Below are 20829 nucleotides of genomic sequence, written 5' to 3' on the forward strand. Positions count from 1 at the left end.
GTGTAAATCATGAAGTCCATATTACCATTATTTACCCAAATATAAGACAACTTCAAATTAGAGACAACCCCTAGTTTTCCAATGCCTTCTGTAGGAATTAAATTTGTTTAAGGAACTTTTGTTGATGCATTCACAGACTATTAATTCATTATTAATTATGGTTCTAGAAATTACAAAATTTCACACTTGCTTACTTTTGTAAAATAAACAGATCCTCTTGAAATTAAAATTGTAACCCTGTAGGCCCAATCTAAATATTATATTTACAAAAAAACTATAGCTATACACAAACTGCTAAAGATTGAGGTTGAAGTTGAAATATGGAAAATATTTAAAACAGTGGTTTTTTCGTATACCATGCAATTCCATACCACTGAACAAATGAACTGAGGGACAAATGACTATGCATGCAGCATTACTTAGTGTACTGTACAACATAAAAAATTTACACAACTCGTGATTTTAATATGCAAATTTAAAATGACCGTCATTAAAAAAGCCCTCGTCTTATATTAGAATAAATATGGTAACCAAGTCTTCCTTGTCAGCTTTCGATTTTCGGCGCATTGGAGCTTTATTTAACATTTCTACTAACTATTGCTCACTACTAAATAGAGAAGGACAGTCTGTCAGCTTTCCCAATAACGGGACTGCCTCATTGGACAAAGCATAACAAACACAGAGTGAAAATAAAAACAGACCACAAAAGAGAAATGTGGAGAACGAACAAAAAAAGGGGAAATTAAGTACAGATAATAGCATACACATAATAGGCTTAAACATAGTAAACAAATAGATTAGACGTTCAAACAAAAGTTCTTCCTTCTTAGGAAACAAAGTACAGGTGGTATTTTAAAATGGCAAGTGATCCTCTGATAGCAGTAAGGGACACATCACAAATGAAGTCGTTGTTCAGCTGGAACTTCTTGCAGAAACTGACAAAGAGGCGAGGTATTGTGCCCCTAGCGCCAACCATTAGCCCAACTACTTCAATGGAGGTGAGGTGATATTTCTCCAAATAGAATGGAACTGTGGGCTCATAAATTCTGCATTTTTCTGCGTGGACTTCAGCGGGCTGTTGTTCCTGTGCCTCGAACCTGACTGTCGGGTCGATAATGTATGCTGATGTGGAGCCTGGTGGAATGGCAAGCATGTCAATTCGCCGACAGGATCCCTCTTGAGAGATGCCATGGACTTCTTCGTGTACAGAGAGACCTTTCTTTCTCAAGGCTTCGGCAATCATGGATCTGATTCTGTAATGTCTAGAGTTCCTCAGTGTCTCGCTGAAAGGACAGGCACCCAAAATGTGGCCAAGAGTTTCAATCTCACTGACGCAATGACGACAGTGGTTTCCGTCTCGGGACCTTCCTGGTATAGCACGCAGCGGACAAACATTAGCTGTCATTTTAAGAGCTAGTTTCCATTCACTGCTAGTGAGGCGATTAGGTTGTCAGATCCACTTATTGGCGGGAGTGAACTCCTTATAGAGAATGACGCCTTTCCCTTTCTGATTCAAAGAGTACCAATATTGAAATGTTCGCTCCCTGAGCTCTTGTCAAAATTCTGCACTGCTCTTTCTCACTAATCATGTATCAGTATATTTCTGTTACTGCAAGTAGAATAACTACATCTGTTGATATAAGTTGCAGTTCTCAATCACGTTTATTGTATATTAGTTTCATCACTTGCAGTCATCATAATGTAAATCGTCTGATTGGTTACAAGCTTTTTGTTTTCATACATGAACACTGCAATTACAGAGTTTTAATCAAATGTGCGAGACAATTAGAAGGACCCTTTTAAAGAAAACACGAAAAGATACGATTTTAAAATGTTATATAAAGTGTTAGCAGTTCCAACTCTTCTTTATGGCTTGAATGCTGGGCTCTTACAAAAAGTAAAAAACAATAAAATAGAAGTATCAGAAATGAGATTCTTGAGGGCGGTTGCTGGATCTAGAAGGACAGATAAAAATATAATGGGGAAATAAGAGATGAACTGAACATATTTAATTTAAATAATAAAATAATAGAATATCCAGAAAACATTATGATCATGTGTCCCATTCCCGCATTCCCAAAAAGATCTTACATTATAAGCCCAAGGGAGAAGAGAAAGAGGAAGACCTATGAAGAGATGGATGGACCAGTTTCTCTGAGAGGACAGAATAGGTTAAAAGCACAGTCCACTATATACAGTCAAGAAGTTTAGGATGATTTTTTGCAATTCTCGTGATATTTGCTAGCCGCTTGGAGCGCTGGAACTAGGAACAATAGACTGTGCCACAGCCATCATGATCCAATACAGGCCGTAAGGCAGACCATGTAACTCGCTTAACCCGATCACGAAAGGTGGCGTTTCACCATATAAATTAGTTGAAATACATAAACAGTAACATATGTTTCTCTAAAATGTACTGTAATTCCATTAATAAAATTTAAAACAATGATTATGAGACACTTCACACATAATTCACTTGTGAGTTAAGGTGTAATATTATTTATGGTGTGAAAATTACGTTGTTCGTATGTGTAATGCCTGCCTTTATTCAGATTAAATATTGCGAAATTCTTGTACATTCATTTATGCACGATTTAATAATTTTCAATTGTACCGCACGGATATTTACATATGTTGAAATTATAGGTTATGTTTACTGTACCAGTTGCCCATTTCTGTCTAAATTTAGTGATCTCCAATGCCTTGCCATGCATATGAAAATTATAGATTATGTTTACTATATTTAACTTATATTCCTAAATTCGCAATTATATATTATAATTAAGCATAATGTCATGTATGATACCCCTCACATTCAATTTGTCTGTATTTTAATACTGCAATTGAGTAATGAATTATTGTATTTATCTACTATATAAGAGACGAAGTAACACAATTACACATACCCTAAATTCATAGGAGTGGTATGGTAAATGTTTTGTCTAAAATTAAGGTAGATGTGCTAAATTGAAATCACAATATAAATTCTTTTTTATTAAACCTCAAAATAGCTTCCATTCTAAACTTAAAATGTTGACGCGAACAGATTATGTTAACATGTAAAATTCTCTTCACATTAAAATAACACAGTTTTGTAATTATTTCTGCAACATATTATGCAACAAGAAGTAAACAAACTTATGGACACATTACACTAAATAAAGCTTAGCAATGATACGCAATAAAGTTATAATATAATATTTCACTGAGCTCCATACACTGAAATAGAAAACACGAATATACATTACGGCCTGGTCTACATCAAAAAGACATTGACTGTGCCGTATTTCGCATTTTTGTGAAAATGCTATGTAAACTGTGAAATGTTTGTTATCGGTTGTAATAACTGTAAATAGCTAAAAATACAACAATTTGAATAACAATATGGAACAAGGAGACGTTTGTAGTACTATAAATTGTAAGAAAAATAGGTTAGAGTTATCCTTCTTCCGAAAGATCCAGGAAGGTGAGTTTATAGAATATAATATTATTTTATGAAAATAATATATAAACTTTATGTATTTCATATTTAAATAGCGGAAGAAAGGTCTTAATTTTTTCAAAAGAACACGATATCGAAACTACAATACATTTTATCGTCTGCTAGGGAAAGAGTCTGTGATGAGGTGATAGTAGCGATCCTAGTGGTGAGCAACTATCTATGTTTGCATATTTAGTAAGTATTGAGCTTCGTGACTGTATATACTAGACTGTGTTAAAAGGCCTAATCTCTGAAGTTGATGAAGATATGAACACTGCATTCTGTAGATCCAATGAGTTTGTGACAGACATCTCAGAAAGTCTGCTTTTTTTTTTTTCTTTCTTTTTAATTGGTTATTTTACGACGCTTTAGCAACTGCTGTGGTTATCTAGCATCAGAATGAGATGAATGTGATGTCAGTGAAATGATTCCAGGGTCCAATGCCGAAAGTTACCAAGCATTTGCTCTTATTGGGTTGAGGGGAAAACCCCGAAAAAAAACCTCAACTAGGTAACTTGTCCCAACCAGAATTTGAACCGGGATCCGCTCATTTCATGATCAGGCATGCTAACCATTACTTCACAGCAGTAGACTGTCTGTTGTTAATTTCAATGCAAGAATCGGGAGTATACATGGCATCTTACCAAGTGATAGCAGGATTTGCTCATTGCGAAATTTCCAGAATAATCCAGACAGTCCAATTATTAACCACCATGTCAAGTAGAAGTGTGGTGCTGACCACACCAACTCAGACGCATGCAGCAACACCTCCATGTCCCTCACAGTGTCTAAAGAGGATACCTTCACCTATTAAACTATGATAAGAAATGTAATAGATTTAATAGCTTTCATTAAATTAAATCAATGTCAACTTTAGACTGCAGAAGTTCATGCAATTGCATATTTTTATTGAATGGGCGTATATCTGAAAGCTGTCTATACTTTGCAGATCATGTCTTATAGGTGTAGTTAAAGTCATATAGATGCTACATATTTTGCATACAGTATGTTGGACATTGTTTACTACACTTGCGTATTTAAATTTATTTTTCATATTTAAGAGCATACCGGTATATTAAGCATTTTCGTTATTCAATCTCCTTTTCTCCCCCCCCCCCCCCAATCTAAAAAACCTCATGGGGAAGATCTCTTTTCTTCATTATCAACATTTCTACAACATATGAGAAAACTGAATTCATTTCATAGCAGTAACTCCAAGTATTTGATATCCATCACATCTAGTGGATGAAAGAAGAACCTGTCCTCATAGAGAGCTGATTCATTTCACTTTCACTCTGTTAATGTTGAAGTGAGATAGTAACAAGTGATCGGTGAAGTAAAAGTTAAATCATATCAGAAGTATTTGCAAGCAAAATGGAGAAGTGAAAAAAATGAGAAGTGCTTTTCTACTTATGGTGCGGTGGTATACTGTACAGTTTGTGAAAAACAAAGTATGTAATTTTTTTTCTAACAAGACACAGTTTCTTATATTTTTTCTATCCTTCTCATTGTAACTGCCTTCTGAAATGTCATGCTTTTGCAGTTATTACTTGTCATATTTTCACTATCATTTACAGAAATTATTCAGGCCTAGCTTTACTTTTGTCCATTTCAAATACCATGCTAAAAAATCTAAACTGAAACAGCACCAGAAGACAATGCAGCACATAAAAAAGAAGGAAAATACTGACAAGCCAGGCCTACAGTTAGCCAACATGTTGACTAGTGCCAGTGGAACATTGAAAAATATATCAATAGGCATATTCCAGACGAGTTAACACACAGAAAGGACAACCTACAAGATATTAATTATAATTCTGCAAACACAATTTATACACGACTTGTATCTAATCTGATCTTTATTTCATAGTATTTAGCAATCTAAACAATGACTTTATTCACAGTAGTGAAATGACAATTTTTAAAATCACTCTCTCCTCGACATTAGCAACAATAAAATCCATATATTCATTCATCTTCACAAACATATTGCAAAGGTCTGTAATTTTAAATTAAATTTAGATACCAGCAACGAACTTTAGATATCAATAATGCATAGCACACAAGAGTGAACAGATTTTATGCACTTGTTGAGATTATCACGTTTGGCTTTGGCTTGGGCACTAAACTTTCCACTTGCGGATAAAATCTAATTTTACTCTCTTATATTATAAATTACTATTTTCTTATTCAAAAACATATTATACACATACTTTCGAGTTCTAACAAATAATTAATGTTGAAATTTATAGGTAACTTCTGACATAAAGACATACGAGCCAAACTGCTTTATTCGAATCAGATTGGATTAAATTATAGATCCTATAAGGGCAATATGTTGCTAATTTAGGGTGTCCATTCATCCCGTTTTTCCCAGGACAGTCCCGTTTTTGGCAAAATGTCCTACTTCCCAAAAGATTTTCTGGGGATGCTCAAATATCCCACTTTTTTGTAATGACACTTTGCCAATATATTTTACACTGCAAAATGATTTGGTTTGTAGTTTGCAGGTAGTTTGTTGTCCAAATACAGGTATAGACATTATAATTTCGGAAACGGCACTTCTAGGACACACAGAATTATTTGGTCTATAAACTTTGTCTTTTACTATCATATGTTTTTAGCAGTTGGTAGCATTGGTACGCGTACTTTTTCAGTTGTTTATCTGGTTGATTTGAATTGTAACAACATCCTGTTTCGTTCTTCTGATAGCTGTAGATAGACGCAGTGTTCAGAGTGTGAACAATTACATTGAGATTTTCACTGCAATCACTGTTTCTGTGTTTCAATATGCCGAAATGAAGGTATTGTTTCAATAGCAAGATAAAAAGTGAGTTTCCTTTTATCACCGGTAATGGAGAGACTGTAGAATGTACGTTGTGCAAATCGAAGTTTGATATTGGACATAGTGGCCAGTCTGATATTGTGAAAATCACATTAAGACATGGGTGTTCAAACAAAAAGTGCAAATATATCCATGAGTAACTATTTATCCTTAAAAGCAGTGACTGAAATGGATAGGCAGCTGGCAGCATAAGAAGCAACTTTCGCAGACCATAGTGCAATGCATAATCATAGTTTCAGGTCAATGCTCTGTACTTCAACTATTGTAAAATAACTTTTCAATCCTAAATTAATGTGTGGTCACACACAATGTAAAGCAATAATTTCTAATATTATATATATTAAGCCCGTTCTCACAGAAATTGTCATGTAGCATTTTCAATTGTTCGCTTTCATATTTTCAAATCTTACTGTTACAATTTTGTGCTACACGTGTTTATTATTGTAGGAGAAAGAAATTTGAGCGAGGAACAGTCAATCGTCAGGTGACAGAAGGTATAAGATCAGTTAGCTAGATTGCCTAAGTTCAGTAAACCATTGAAAAGTAAACTTCATACTAACTTTAGTGAATTTGGTGCCCATGTGTTTTCAACCGATGGAACAGTTTTGTTATGTAAGGTTTCTGAAAAGACAGTTAATCACGAAAAAAAGTTTTTTTAGAAGTCAACATGTGTCGACTACGAAGTAAAAATGTGACTTATGTTGATATAATTTAAATTTATTTCGGAATATGCATGATAAGAACTTTCTTGTGTTAAATTTTAACGTACCTTGTTAACATGTTTCGACCTATTTTCGGTCATCTTCAGAACTGGTCGTTGTTGGTCTTGGCGCCTCTTGTTTCCTGTTTGGGTGTGTTCGTAGTGTAGAGTCAAAGAGTGTGTGTGTTCTGAAACTGAGTTGTGTGTTGAGAATATCGTTGGGGTGTGTTTTCGTGTGTCTGTATATTTCACATTGTTCTAGCGTGTTGAGTTTCTGGCTTTTTGGTTGGATGTGCAGTATTTCCATGTCTGTGTTGATGTCTCTGTGGGTGTGGTTAGCATTTGTGATGTGTTCTGCATATGTGGAGGTGTTTTGTAATTTTGTTATGGCTGTGATGTGTTCTTTATAACTTGTTTGAAATGATCTGCCTGTCTGTCCTATGTAGAAGTTGTTGCAGGTGTTACATTTGAGTTTGTATACGCCTGTGTGGTTGTATTTGTTTGTTTGTGTTGTTTGTGTGTTGGGATGTTTTTGTAGTGTTGTTCTGTATGCGATGTTGTAATGTAATTTCTTGAATGAGGTTGCAATTTTATGAGTGTTTTTGTTTTCATATGTTAATGTGATGTATTTTTTGTGTTCTTGTGTTTGTGTTGTATTCTTCTGTTTTTTGTGGTTTTGTTTTGTCTTACGTATTATGTTGTCTATTATGTTGGGGTTGTATCCGTTTTCTTGTGCTATGTATTTGATTGTGTTTAGTTCTTCGTTGTAATCCTGTCCAACAACGACCAGTTCTGAAGATGACCCAAAATAGGTCGAAACATATTAACAAGGTACGTTAAAATTTAACACAAGAAAGTTCTTATCATACATATTCCGAAGTGATACAGTGTTAAAAGTTGTGTAATCAAGATGTTAAATTTATTGCTAAAATGTATTATGCCTATAAAAAATGTATGTCTATTTAAAAATTTTTTTTTTTTTTACTTGCCTATTTTAACTGTCATAAATGTCTAAACATCGAGCTCTAGTCATAACCATTTGAACACAATTCTGGATACTGGTACTCAATAATGGGTGTTACCACTATTTGAACTAATACCAGATTGCATCCTATTTCAGCATGATGGCAGTTAGGGTATTGATGTCATTTTGTTGAAATTATTTCCCATTCTTAGAGAAAAGCTGTCCCCACCTCAGCCAGTCAGTGTTGCCATATTTAGCGATAAGTCGCTAAATCTAGGGAATTTTTAATCAATCTCGGCGACAAATTTGTAAAATATGTTTAGCGACTTTTCTGCTGATTTTTGTATTCTTCCATTTTTCCTTTCTTTTAAGTTAAAACATTCAACTGAAGTCATGCATTTAGTTTTAGAAGAGGCATGGGTGCATGACTGAGTCATCTAATGATTCATACGTGAAAGCCCTGATCTCATATATTTTTGATCAGGATGAAAGATGCTGATTCAATGATTCTCATGGGTTAGATCTCTATCTCAATCCTACTGCTCAAACACCCATAAATGGCGGCAATTTTGATTGTCACGTGACGAGTTGTGAGCTCCAACTAATTCTTGGTACTTCCTCGCAATGCGGAGATTTTCACTCTGAACCGACCTGCGGCAATTGAGTTTTGGAATTCTGTACCGACAGTTCATGTGAAGCAAGTGAGACTGTAGTTTTTGCTGGATTTAATATATTTTAATATATAAGATTTAAAAAATATTAGGTTTCACAAAAAAAATTGTGGTCAAACGCTTGGGTGAAAATTTCCACACTTACAATTTGCGAGAAAGTGTAGTGTCAATGATTGGATCAAGTGCAGTGTATTCACAATCAGCTGTTCCCACACCTTCCACCTCAACATCACAACCAGACTCCGCAAAAGAGGGTGACGATGAGGAAATGATATTTTTCTCCGCATATGTATCGTTTTCTTATTTTTATTTAGTGATATTTATTAATTTTTAGAGATATTTCTGGGTATTTTTTAACAAACTTTGGAGGGATTTGGCTACTTTTTGTTGAAAAGTTAGCGAGATTGTTGTTGTTGTTGTTTTCTAATGCCAGGCATTTGACAATAAATTCATTTGACCTCTTGCACTCCAATATTTTTCAAAGATATTATCATGACTAGCCACTGAAGCACAGATATTGAGGTGTTCCGAATCCATTTCTTGGTTTGAGATGCACAAAGGGCAGTTAGGGGACTGATATATTCCAATTCTATGCAGGTGTTTGGCCAAACAATCATGGCCTGTTGCCAATCTAAATGCAGCTACAGACGATTTTCGTGGTAAATCAGGAATTAACTGTGGATTTTGATGCAGAGAGTTCCATTTTTTCCCTTGGGATTGAGTTATCAAATTTTGTTTGTTGAAGTCTAAGTATGTAGATTTAATAAATCTCTTCACAGAGTAATACGTAGATTTAATAACAGGTCTGTAAGTAGCAGTGCTGCCCTTCTTTGCTAAAGCAACCGCATTCTCGAAGTTAGCGAGATTGTAGGGTGATATGTTGGCAACAGTGCAGCCAGTAGACTTGACATGCTCGCATGTTTCACACATGCTTGATGGGACTGAGATCAAGACTGGTCAGTTGTAAGTCCCGATTTCCAATCTCCTATAGGAACTGTGACACACATCAGTGTGAGGTTGGATAATGTCATGCATTAAAACAAAGCCATTGTCAACATAAGGGGCAAGAGAAATTACGTGTTGAACTTCCTTCATGTACTGATGTGCATTTAGTGTACCAATTTCAATCAGAGCAGGAGTGCAGATGCCTCGTCATACCATGATCGAAGCTCTTCCACAGACTGTTCTTACTGAAAAGGTGCAGGTGGCATATTGCTCCACAACCTTCCATCTGGTGACCTGATGCTGAACCTTGATTCATCAGTGAAGAGAATATTTCCCCACTTCTCATGTTCCTTGAGTGAATTGTAGACATGCTCTCTTATGTTGGTGTGTCAACTGAAGACTAACGAAAGGTTTCTTTTATGAAATCTTCTCATTGTCCACTCGCTGATAATGACATTTCTACCTCCTCCACAAGATTTCTGACTTCTAGCAGCGATCTCGGCTGGGGGGAACACGTTTTACTGACACAGCGGGAAAGGCATGAAGGGCGTTACACTTTGTGATGAGGGTACTAAGGAAAGGCTCTGATAAATCCAAAGAGATTGCATATAAATCACTAGTGCGTCCAGTAATGGAATATGGTGCTGCATGTTGGGATCCTTACAGATTAGAACATATTAAGACACTGGAAAAGATTCAAAAACGGGCTCTCAAGTGTTGTCGTAATAATTTACCATTAAAATGGGACACACTCATGGACCGGAGAACGCGAATTCGATTATGCGCAATGTGCAAAACATACAGAGGTGAGCTTTTCTGGAGAGAAATAAAAAATAGGTTGCAGCCGCCAAATTACTCTTCAAGGAACGACTACTCATATAAATTGAGGGAAAGAAGACAGAGGACGGACACTGGAAAGTTTTCTTTTCTCAATCGTACTATCAGGGACTGGAATGCTTTACCTGCAGACTTACTAAAGGCTTTACCAATAACCAAACTTCACTAATAGACAGTAGTATATTATACACACTACTTAAAGGGTGTAATTGATATCTTGTTATTTGAAGTGTTCTATCAGTGAGGAGGTGTGTTGTGTCAGTGAAGTGTGTAGTGTCAGTGAAGTCTATTGTGTAAGTGAAGTGTGTTGGTTTCAGTGAAGTGGCTGTGCAATGTATTTGAACAGTGAAATGTTTAGAAGTGTTAGTGAAATCAGGTAGAATCAGTGCAGTGAGTGAGTTGACAGCGAAATAAGTGTAGTGCCGAAAGATACTTGTGCAAGTATGAACCTGTCACACTCGTGGGTCTTAGTTCGAACTTAGGGTTAAGATACAAATTAGATTTACTTTAAATGTTATTTTAAGTGACCATGCTTCATTTAATTTAGGATGCTCCTTGTTGTTATTATTATTATTATTAATTATTTTTTTTATTACGTGTGTTTATTATTGTCATTATTGAGTGTAATTAGTTACCACTGCCACCGGGTATACACCCATTTGTAGTGTGAATAAATACATACATACACATACATACTGCTGTCACATCACGATTTCTCAACACCTCCACAGGTAAAAATCGATCATATCTGGCCAATGTAAACATAGGGCAACCTGATCCAGGTTGTCTATGGAAGGAGTTGTGTTCTCAGCAATGTTTTACAGGTTGAAAAATACTCGTAGGTGATGTTCTTAGCACATTCACAACAACAGATTTTTGTTGTTAAAATTATACACTTTTACTAAATAACTATGTAATAAGTGTTTACTTTGAAAGACTATGAAGATATTGCATATATATTATGTTATTTTTACATTAAATCTGCATTTCTAAAAAAAAAAAAAAAAAAAACGTATCATATATGAAAATAAATAAATGAATAATAAAAATTGCGGTTTTTTGCTCGGCAGTGTAGTTGCATAAGTGACGGCTGCATAAAAATAATAAACAATGCAACATGAACTGTACATACTTTCTTACTATAACACAATACATTAATGATTAGTATTAAGGAACATTGTGTGAAAAAAAAATAGCCGACATCTCAATGTAATGTACAGTAAATTATTGAGAAGGGGGGGGGATTTTCCCATTTCATAAATTAATCCCAGATTCAGTTAATCAGTTAGGCATCAAGCAAGCTACATCATGACATACATTCATCCAATTATCTTTAGACATTAAACAATAAATATTAAATTAATGAATCTGTCCATGCTGTGCATGATTGGAAATTGTAGTTAACTCGCAATTCTAGAGAAAGCTAACACCACCAGAGTATTGTACAATGTCCACTAAAGATATGTAAGTTTAATATTTATGTAATAGAACTTATGGACATCATTTTTTTTTTCGGTATGCAAATTATTTTCAGTCTTCAAGATAATACTGCCAGTTACCAAAATGAGATAGACACCTCACTTATTGCTGACCCAAATTACAGTCCACAATAACACATTCTATAAAATCACTCCATTCAAGGAAATAAAAAATATTTTGAATTTATACTTGCTACTCATTATTTCTCTAAATAAGTATATTTAACATCTCTAAAACAATCAGTTTCGGAGACATAAGGCCTATGGCCTATGCTATTTTCGGTGTCACATTATTGTGAGAAAAAAAAAACAGATCTACAGAAATTATTTTAAAAAATCTTAATTTTTTTAAGACACACTTATTCTGCTTGTTAAATTACTGTATTATATTTTACTAAATATAAGCAACAGTCATAGCAATTTACTATCAAGCTCCAGTACCATGATGCCTATCAAAATTTTCGATAATCTCCTGAAGAATGAATTATATGAAAACACTGCATGAACTATGAAGAGAATGTAATATAATCGAATAATTTATTTAGAGTTCAGTCTAATTGACATATCACAGTTTAAAATCAATAACCCTTACAGATGTAAATGAACATTGCATATTATAAAATTGAAATGCAAACGTTTTCGCCCTTGGGCATCATCAGGCATTTGACTCACAATATCTTATACAATTGACTATATTTTTGCTTTAAAATGCATACCAGATAATTGAAATTTACAATCTTGTGTATATTAATAAACAACTATTTACATGGTTAACTCTATGATAAATAACAATCTGAAATTTACATGAATACAGATATTAAAATTATATGTGATAAAATTGTAATTAAAATATTGTAACTATGTCAGCCACAATTCCTTGTAAGTACGTTCATACAATTGTTACAGTTTTTTCAATTAACACTGCATACATTCTGATATTTTATATCTTATTACAGATAAACCCAGTCCTTCAAATTGTTTTAATGTAAATACAGAAGGTCAATACAATAACCTAGTGCAGTATATATGAACTTAAGTGTGAGTATCCAAAATAATAATTTATATTTTTCATTTGAATAAATTTTCCATTTGAACACATTAAAAATAGTTGCTCATAATAATATATTACAGAATGGTTCCACCATTGAATGGATTGACAAATCATTGGGATCAATGCTCGCACTACAAACACTCAACTAATACAAGTATATTGGCCTATTATGAAGTTTAAGAGGAATCATATGTTTTTCATTATGTTGTTTTAATGATCACAATTTTATAATTAAGAAATATAAGATCAACACAATATTTTAATTACAATTTTATCACCAGACATCGGATTCTAGGGCAAATGCCTATTTTGTTTCTTTAGGAGAAAAGTAAAAATAATTATTAATATTTGTGTTTCATGGAAATTGAAAGGTATTCAAAGAGTTTTATAGTGCCCTAAAATGCCCTAAAACGGTTATTAGAGCCTAATTTGTTAATATTCGCCTAAAAATGCCTAACTACTGTAAAGTTTCGCATTTTACTCTTACTTTTTATAATTTATACATGCATTCACTGCGAAATTTAAGGCATTTAAAAAGTGGAAAGTTTGCTTCACACCGGTCATGAAACCATTGATAAAGGAAACAAAATGTTTTGAATCTCACGACACTCGCAATAGATTTCACCGAATTTAACATGTTTGGAGGCATAAATGCCGACAAAGAACCAACCTTAGTTTTGAAGCAGGCAACAATCACAACATGTGCTGCTACCGATTCAGAGATATACTATACTATAAAAATGACTGTTTTCGGTCTGAAACCGATTAGCTGTACTGCCCTTCAGAGTGTCATAAAATCACAATTTTTGGAGAAAGAGTGTTTTTGAAATATTTATGAAAAGTCGTAAAACTGCGAATTAGTAGGGTAAACCGTTACAAAATATTTAAAAGAATGACCCTCCTAGTGTTAACACTACCAGGAAATGCAACAATAAGTGGAACTTTGTATTTTTGTCCAATTGAATCTCAATAACAACGGTTCATTTGAATGCTCGTTAACAGTTGCTCTTTCCCTCACCTTATTTGTGTTGAGAAGTTTTGAGCGGTAGGACGTTTTCCTGTGAAGTTTAACGCGATAATGCCGAAAAATATAAGTGCAAAATCTACATTGACCCGGCAATGGCTAACAGAATATTCAGAATTCACTTATGATGGAAAAATAATATTCTGCAAGATTTGTAGCAAACAGGTATGTAACAATAGTTGAAATATATAAATTCTATTAATTTTAATCAGTAGGCCTATAATATTTATACATTGACTGAGCTATCCTGAGGTATAATTCTTTTTAAGACCACTACACTTTAACCTTTTAAATTCCGATAGTTAAAGTATTTGCAGGTCATTAAAATTTTGATTGTTCGAACCCACTAACTTTGTGATATAAATACGGCAATACAACAATTAGGATTTTATTTTAATTCAGTTTACTTTACATTTTTAGATTTCAGTTGAAAGAAGTTTTTCTGCTTTCAAAATGATTCTCAGTGACAAAAGGCAATGTGGAGAATTTAGAAAAAATTCTGGTGGTGTACTGTGCAGATAATTATAATAAGTCTGAGCATGGAACTGAATTTCAATAACTTAAAATGAGTAATCTTGATATCAATAATCATTATTTCATTAGTTTCAATATATTAAATTTGTGCAGCTCTGTTTATAAATATAATATAGTATTCTTTTTTAATGTTTAAACATACTTTTTTGTGCGTATTTTAGTGTATAACTAAAAATTTCAGTGAAAGAAATAAGTATGATACCTTGATGTGCCTAAAATGCCTATTTTCATTAAAATAGAGCCTAATTTTACAAATTTTGAGCTTATTTTAGGCGCCTAAAACTGCAATTTTTAGTGCCTAAAAATCCGATGTCTATTTATCACATATAATTTTAATATCTGTATTCATGTAAATTTCATGATTGTTATTTATCATAGAGTTAACCATGTAAATATATGTTCATTAATATACACAAGATTGTAAATTTCAATTATCTGGTATGCAATTTAAAGCAAAGATATAGTAAATTGTATAAGATATCTTGAGTCAAATGCCTGATGATGCCCAAGGGCGAAAACGTTTGCATTTCATTGCTTAAAGTTCTCGTTAACACTTTGTTAAAAACATAAAATTTACTTTGTCATACGTTAAAAGTGTTAAAATTGTTGAAAAAGGTATTTACTTTCGACAGACGGCCCGTTTCGACACTATGTGTCATCGTCTTCTGGTTCAAGAGACACTGAAGACGATGACACATAGCGTCGAAACGGGCCGTTTGTCGAAGGTAAATACCTCTTTTAACAATTTTAACACTTTTAACGTATGACAAAGTAAATTTTATGTTTGCATTTCAATTTTATAATATGCAATGATCATTTACATTTGTAAGTGTTATTGATTTTAAACTGTGATATGTCAATTAGACTGAACTCTAAATTATTAGATTATATTACATTATATTGACTATCGCAATATCTCTATCATCATGCTTATTAAGATATGAAGAGAATGTTTTATACTTAATGTGTAGTTTGTGAAAGTAAATATATATATATATATATATATATATATATATATATATATACCCGCAAAAGATTTAAATTTTCTTATTTAATGAGCTCATCCTTACTAAGTATCAGTTACTCTGTCAGCGAGTAGGTTTAATGACTAAGTATAAAATACAATTATAATAATTGTGAACACCCTAAAATGTATGTATGTATGTATGTGTGTGTATGTATGTATACACACAAGTGAAACCTCGATTCATCGTTTTTGGGGGGAAAAGGGAAGACAAGTAAATACAGGAAAATGATAATACCAGTAAATCACAAAAATTACCCTATTTAGGTGTATAATAGACGCAAAAATTTATGGATGCCTCCCACTGTTCCCTAGACAACTTGAAGGCGAAATACCCACATAATCGATGCATTTAATTTTTAACAGTTATCTTAAATAATGTAATATTATAATGAACATGTCTCGTAATATTTTATTCTTGTTTATAAACTTGCAAAAAAAAAGTCTGTTGTTTAAATAAGGTATAAAAAGAACAACTGAAAGAAAGATTACAATGAACGCACCTTTATTAGAACACTATGTACACTATTTACTGCAGAAAGTCTGTGATTAGCTTTCGTTTCATCCACATTTTATGTCTGAAATCTATAGCAAATTTCAGATAATGATTCTGACAAACAGAAATGTGGAGTTTTACTACCTCTCACACCATCATACCAAGTCATGCATGTGATGATGTATGCGCTAGAAATTAGTTCGCAATTCCTTACAAGATGTTGGTCGTTACTAGTAATTTAGACACAACTGAAGTATGTTAAAATTGTGAACCTAGATTCGTGATACATTCAGAATGCAGATATATATTACCACAAATTCATTCTCATAAAATTAATACTACTGTTTAAAGCAGGCGGACTTCCATTAGCTCTCTGATTCCATGCAACTAGAATGTGTTACAAATTGTTGTTGTTGTTTTCTAATGCCAGGCGTTTGACAATAAAGTCATTTGACCTCTTGCACTCCAATATTTTTCAAAAATATTATCATGACCAGCCAATGAAGCACAGATTTTGAGGTGTTTCAAATCCATTTCTTGGTTTGAGTTGCACAATGGGCAGTTAGGGGACTGATATATTCCAATTCTAATGTGTTACAAATTAGGCCTGTATCATATCGCATGAAAATAATGCCGAAACTTGTCTAGCTCTTTAGTAACCCTACAAAGATATTTCTTCTGTACGTGTTTAAGCATATAAACATGTACTGAACATGAGAATGAACAGAAATACTTGCCATTGTGGAGATCGACATCTGTGTTATAGCACAGCTGACTCTAAACAAGTTGCAGCATTAAGACGACAAATCTCATTATTTAAGAAAATTGCGTAATACATTCTATAATAATATTGGGTGTTTATTTACCTTCAAATCATTCTTGCGTGGAAAAATCTGATTAATCAAATTACTATAAAATTGCATTTCTTTCCAGAATCTTGTATCTATTTTCATACCATAGATCAGTGAAAATTTATATTCCGATCAGTGAAAATATATACTGTCGATGAAATGTGTTCTATAGTGTCAGTGAAATGTGTCATAGTGCCAGTACAGTGAGTGAGATGAGAGTAAAATGAAAGATTATAATCAGTACCAATGTGAAACTTATGTAGGGTCTATACATATGTAGGTTGTAATGTAAAATTAGGTTCACTTATAATTAGGCTATTTTATGTATTATTATTAATTGTAATTATTGTGTATAATTGTATTGTGTATTCTTATTGTATTGTATATATAATTGTGTTGTGTATTGCATAATTGTATCGTGTATTGTAATTTTAATGTGTATACCACTGTCACTGGGTGGTTGCCCACTTGCAGTGTAAATAAATACATACATACATACAAAATAGACCACACACGTAGTAACTACTTTCCATATTAACAGACTATACCAAAAGCACATGGAGAGTTTGCATGCTGAACAAAGGTGACGAATAACTTTACATATCATGGCGGAGTAATACATCTTACATTTCTCTGCAAAGTTTGCCACAGTCTCAGAATCGCAATCTTCTGCATCTTCTTGCTTCAAAGACAATAATGAAGAGCAAAAAGTTCACTCTTTCAAAGTGAAAGAAAACTATCCATGCGGAAAAATATTTCGTTGGGACTGTGACTTCTCAATGACTGATGTGATAAAATGACAGTTCTAGGAATGATGGAACCAAGATGACATAGCGTTATTTATGTGGGATTATTTCCGGGACAAAAAAAAAGCGGGAAAACGATTCATCGAGGTTCCATTGTATTATATATGCATACACATTAAAATTAGCAGAATTGTTTAAAAACTTCTTTTTTAAATCCAATGTCAGATACTTCACTTAGCGTCATACACTCAAAATTCCTCATCTTGAAAAAAATGTACGTAGTTTTTTTTTTTTTGCTGCTATAGGCACAATACCTAAGTAATAATGTATGATGATGATTAAATATTTGAAGTCTACAATTTTTAAACTTGCGGCCATTTACTTTCCAAGGTTCACTATGATTTTTTTTTTCATTAATTGCATCATATTCAGTTTTTCACAGAGAAAATCCTATAAACAACTTATATCAATACTAGAATTGAAGTTTACAATATAATGGTAAAAGCATCCATTGCTGTTAAGAATGAACACTCCACTTTACTGCCAGATATTTTATCTTCTCAAAGAGAGAAAAAAAGCTTACTTACGTATTGAACATTTTAAGATGAAAGAATTTTTAATCCTCAATGAACAAAACCAAAATGTGAAAATATGTTTCCCACCACAAATACGGTAGTAGAATTGTATCCTTATGGATTTTATTGTTTCCCATTTCAGTAACTTTCAGAGCCATGCTCATAGAGTTGGGGCGAGTAACAGCAAGTTAAGGCACTTGAGATTACACAAAAAATATAAATTATGCTGTATCATAAAACTCAAATCACATAAGTCAAGACATAACCATAAAACCAATAACAATCTTTAATTACTGCACTGAACATTTTAAGGAATATAACGTGTAACTTCTGAGAAAGTTAAATTTCAATTCCAACATCTCGTGCCACCAGGAAGGGAGCCCTTACATACGAGTATTATTTCGACCAAGACAAAGAGTGTGATAATTTAGTAGTTTCGTATTGATGTTAGATGAACCAGATCAATTAAAAGCAGGATTATGTTGTCCAATGACAGGGCCTTTGCTGATATTCGTCCAGATTCTACAAGTGTGCTCATAGAAGTCACTAGTCCCAAGAAGCATAAACTTCTTAGGTCAGTAGGATTATATTATTGCGCAATATTCTTATATTCAAGTAGTGCATATGAGCTATTCCATCTCAAATCGACCGAAATATAGAGAAAATTGACCTTACAATTTCTAAATAAAATGAAACTTTTTTTACACATAGAGAACTGTGATACAATGCTTTGTGCAAAGTTTGAGGCATCAGAACTTCATAGTGTTTGAATTAAAAATATTTAAATTTATGGTGTTTTCATCAAATTAGCAACTTTAAACTGTTGTAGCTCCGAAACCCTTTCACTCAATAATCAAAATCATGGTTTATTTTGATGCTGAGAAATTAAAGTTTATATTGACATATAAACAGATTTTCTTACTTTTTATGGAAATGGAGAAATTTAGATTTTTCCTCATTAAGACGCCTTTAGCTAGGAAAAAATATTTTAAAAATATATAGTTAGATTCCGCATTGAAAGTACAAATAAACACGTATTTTTTACTGATGGTATGTTGATAAGAAAGTATTGAAAATATCAAATAAAGAAAATAAACAGTATGTGCGCAAACTAACCAGCTGACTGTGAGACGGGAGATAGCTGAGACAAATAAGGCCAGGAGACAAACACGTGATGTGTCGTCTAGCAGTGCATGGCTGTGCTAGCTTTATCACAGGTTTTCATAAACACAGGAGTAAAATGACGCCCAACGCTCGCTTATCTTCAGTTCTCGGCCAGTGCGTGCGGTACTGCACCTTTCAAGTCTAGGCGTGTGGAAGTAATTTATTTAATACCCTCGAAACTTATTACCGAGCCACTAAGCAAACAATTCCGAATCCCTCTTAATAATGCAAGGTTTTTTTCTCAATATTTTTTTTACATTTTTACAAATGGCCAAAAAGCCTAAAAGCGAGTAAAATCAGATTATCTGTCTCTCTGTGTACAATAAAAATAAGGATTACTTCTTAACATAACCTACCAAATGTCAGCTTCAAAATAAGCTCTCGTTCAATGTTCTGCAGTAAATGGTTCCAGAGTTCTGAGCGCTGAAAGAGGCTCGTTTTTATAAAATACGCTAAATTTGTCGCTCAATAATATGAAAATCGTTTGACTTCTGATAGTATATTTTTGAAAATGTACTACCCTCAGCACCTTGTATAAGTAGAGAAAAAATTAGAGTATAAAAAAAAAGCGAGGTTTTTTACTGATCTATTTCATATGGAATAGCCCATACTCACGATGCTATGAAATTCACCAACTTCCTGTCACTGCATATATGTTAGTACTAATTACTTTATTACAAAATCTGTCTCATGTAACTTATTTTTGATTCATAAATACAGTTTAGAAATACAAACATTTTGATTATAATTGCAATAGATAAATAACATGTGTTCCTTCAGACACTAAAAACAATAATTTATCTGCCAAAAAAGTTACTTGCACGTTTAATGGGACCAGAGATGAAATGTGTTAATGTTTCTGAACACACACATGTTCTTCCATGATCACTCTAATGAGGATTTCTTTCCAATTAAATCTGCATGCTGAATTGTATAAAAGTAAAAATCTGTAAGTAAACACTTAACCTTATTTCTAATAATTACATTCTGAAATTACACCATTCCTTCTGGGTTGCAAAAAGAGCCATTACTAGAAACACGCAGAGTGCACAGTCGTGAAACTGACAACAAATTATTATAAATGCAAGAATTTTACACAACAGCCAAAAAGTTAAAAATTAAAAACTTGTATGTTATTTCAGTATTTCAAAGCACACACATTTTGCAAGTGCTGCATGATATGCTACGGCTTTAACTACAGATTGGGAAATACAAAGCTAAGGTATGAATGACTATGGATACCTACCAACCTCGGCAACCTGGCACCACCAACATTACCATGACCCATGACCGTGAGAGTGAGCTACCAATCAAAACCATGATAAATCCTCCAGTCTTGATCCAACCAATTGCAGGTCACCAGTACAGAAGTTCCATTCCAATCAACCAGAGGTCACCCAATGGACCAACTGCGATTGATTTCCGACCAATACAACCAATCAC

The 20829-nt window shown here is 33.4% G+C and overlaps 1 protein-coding gene across 2 annotated transcripts in view; it reads right to left on the reverse strand.

Moving 5' to 3' along the window:
- Window positions 1–20829, reverse strand: part of LOC138715470 (engulfment and cell motility protein 1-like) — a 135707-nt gene extending 114878 nt beyond the window's left edge. For both annotated transcript variants that reach the window (XM_069848404.1, XM_069848405.1), the window contains exon 1: window positions 20633–20829. The gene's annotated coding sequence lies outside the window, so the exon portion shown is untranslated. The remainder of the gene's footprint in view (window positions 1–20632) is intronic.

Source organism: Periplaneta americana, chromosome 15, assembly GCF_040183065.1.
Source record: "Periplaneta americana isolate PAMFEO1 chromosome 15, P.americana_PAMFEO1_priV1, whole genome shotgun sequence".
Lineage (NCBI taxonomy): Eukaryota > Metazoa > Arthropoda > Insecta > Blattodea > Blattidae > Periplaneta > Periplaneta americana.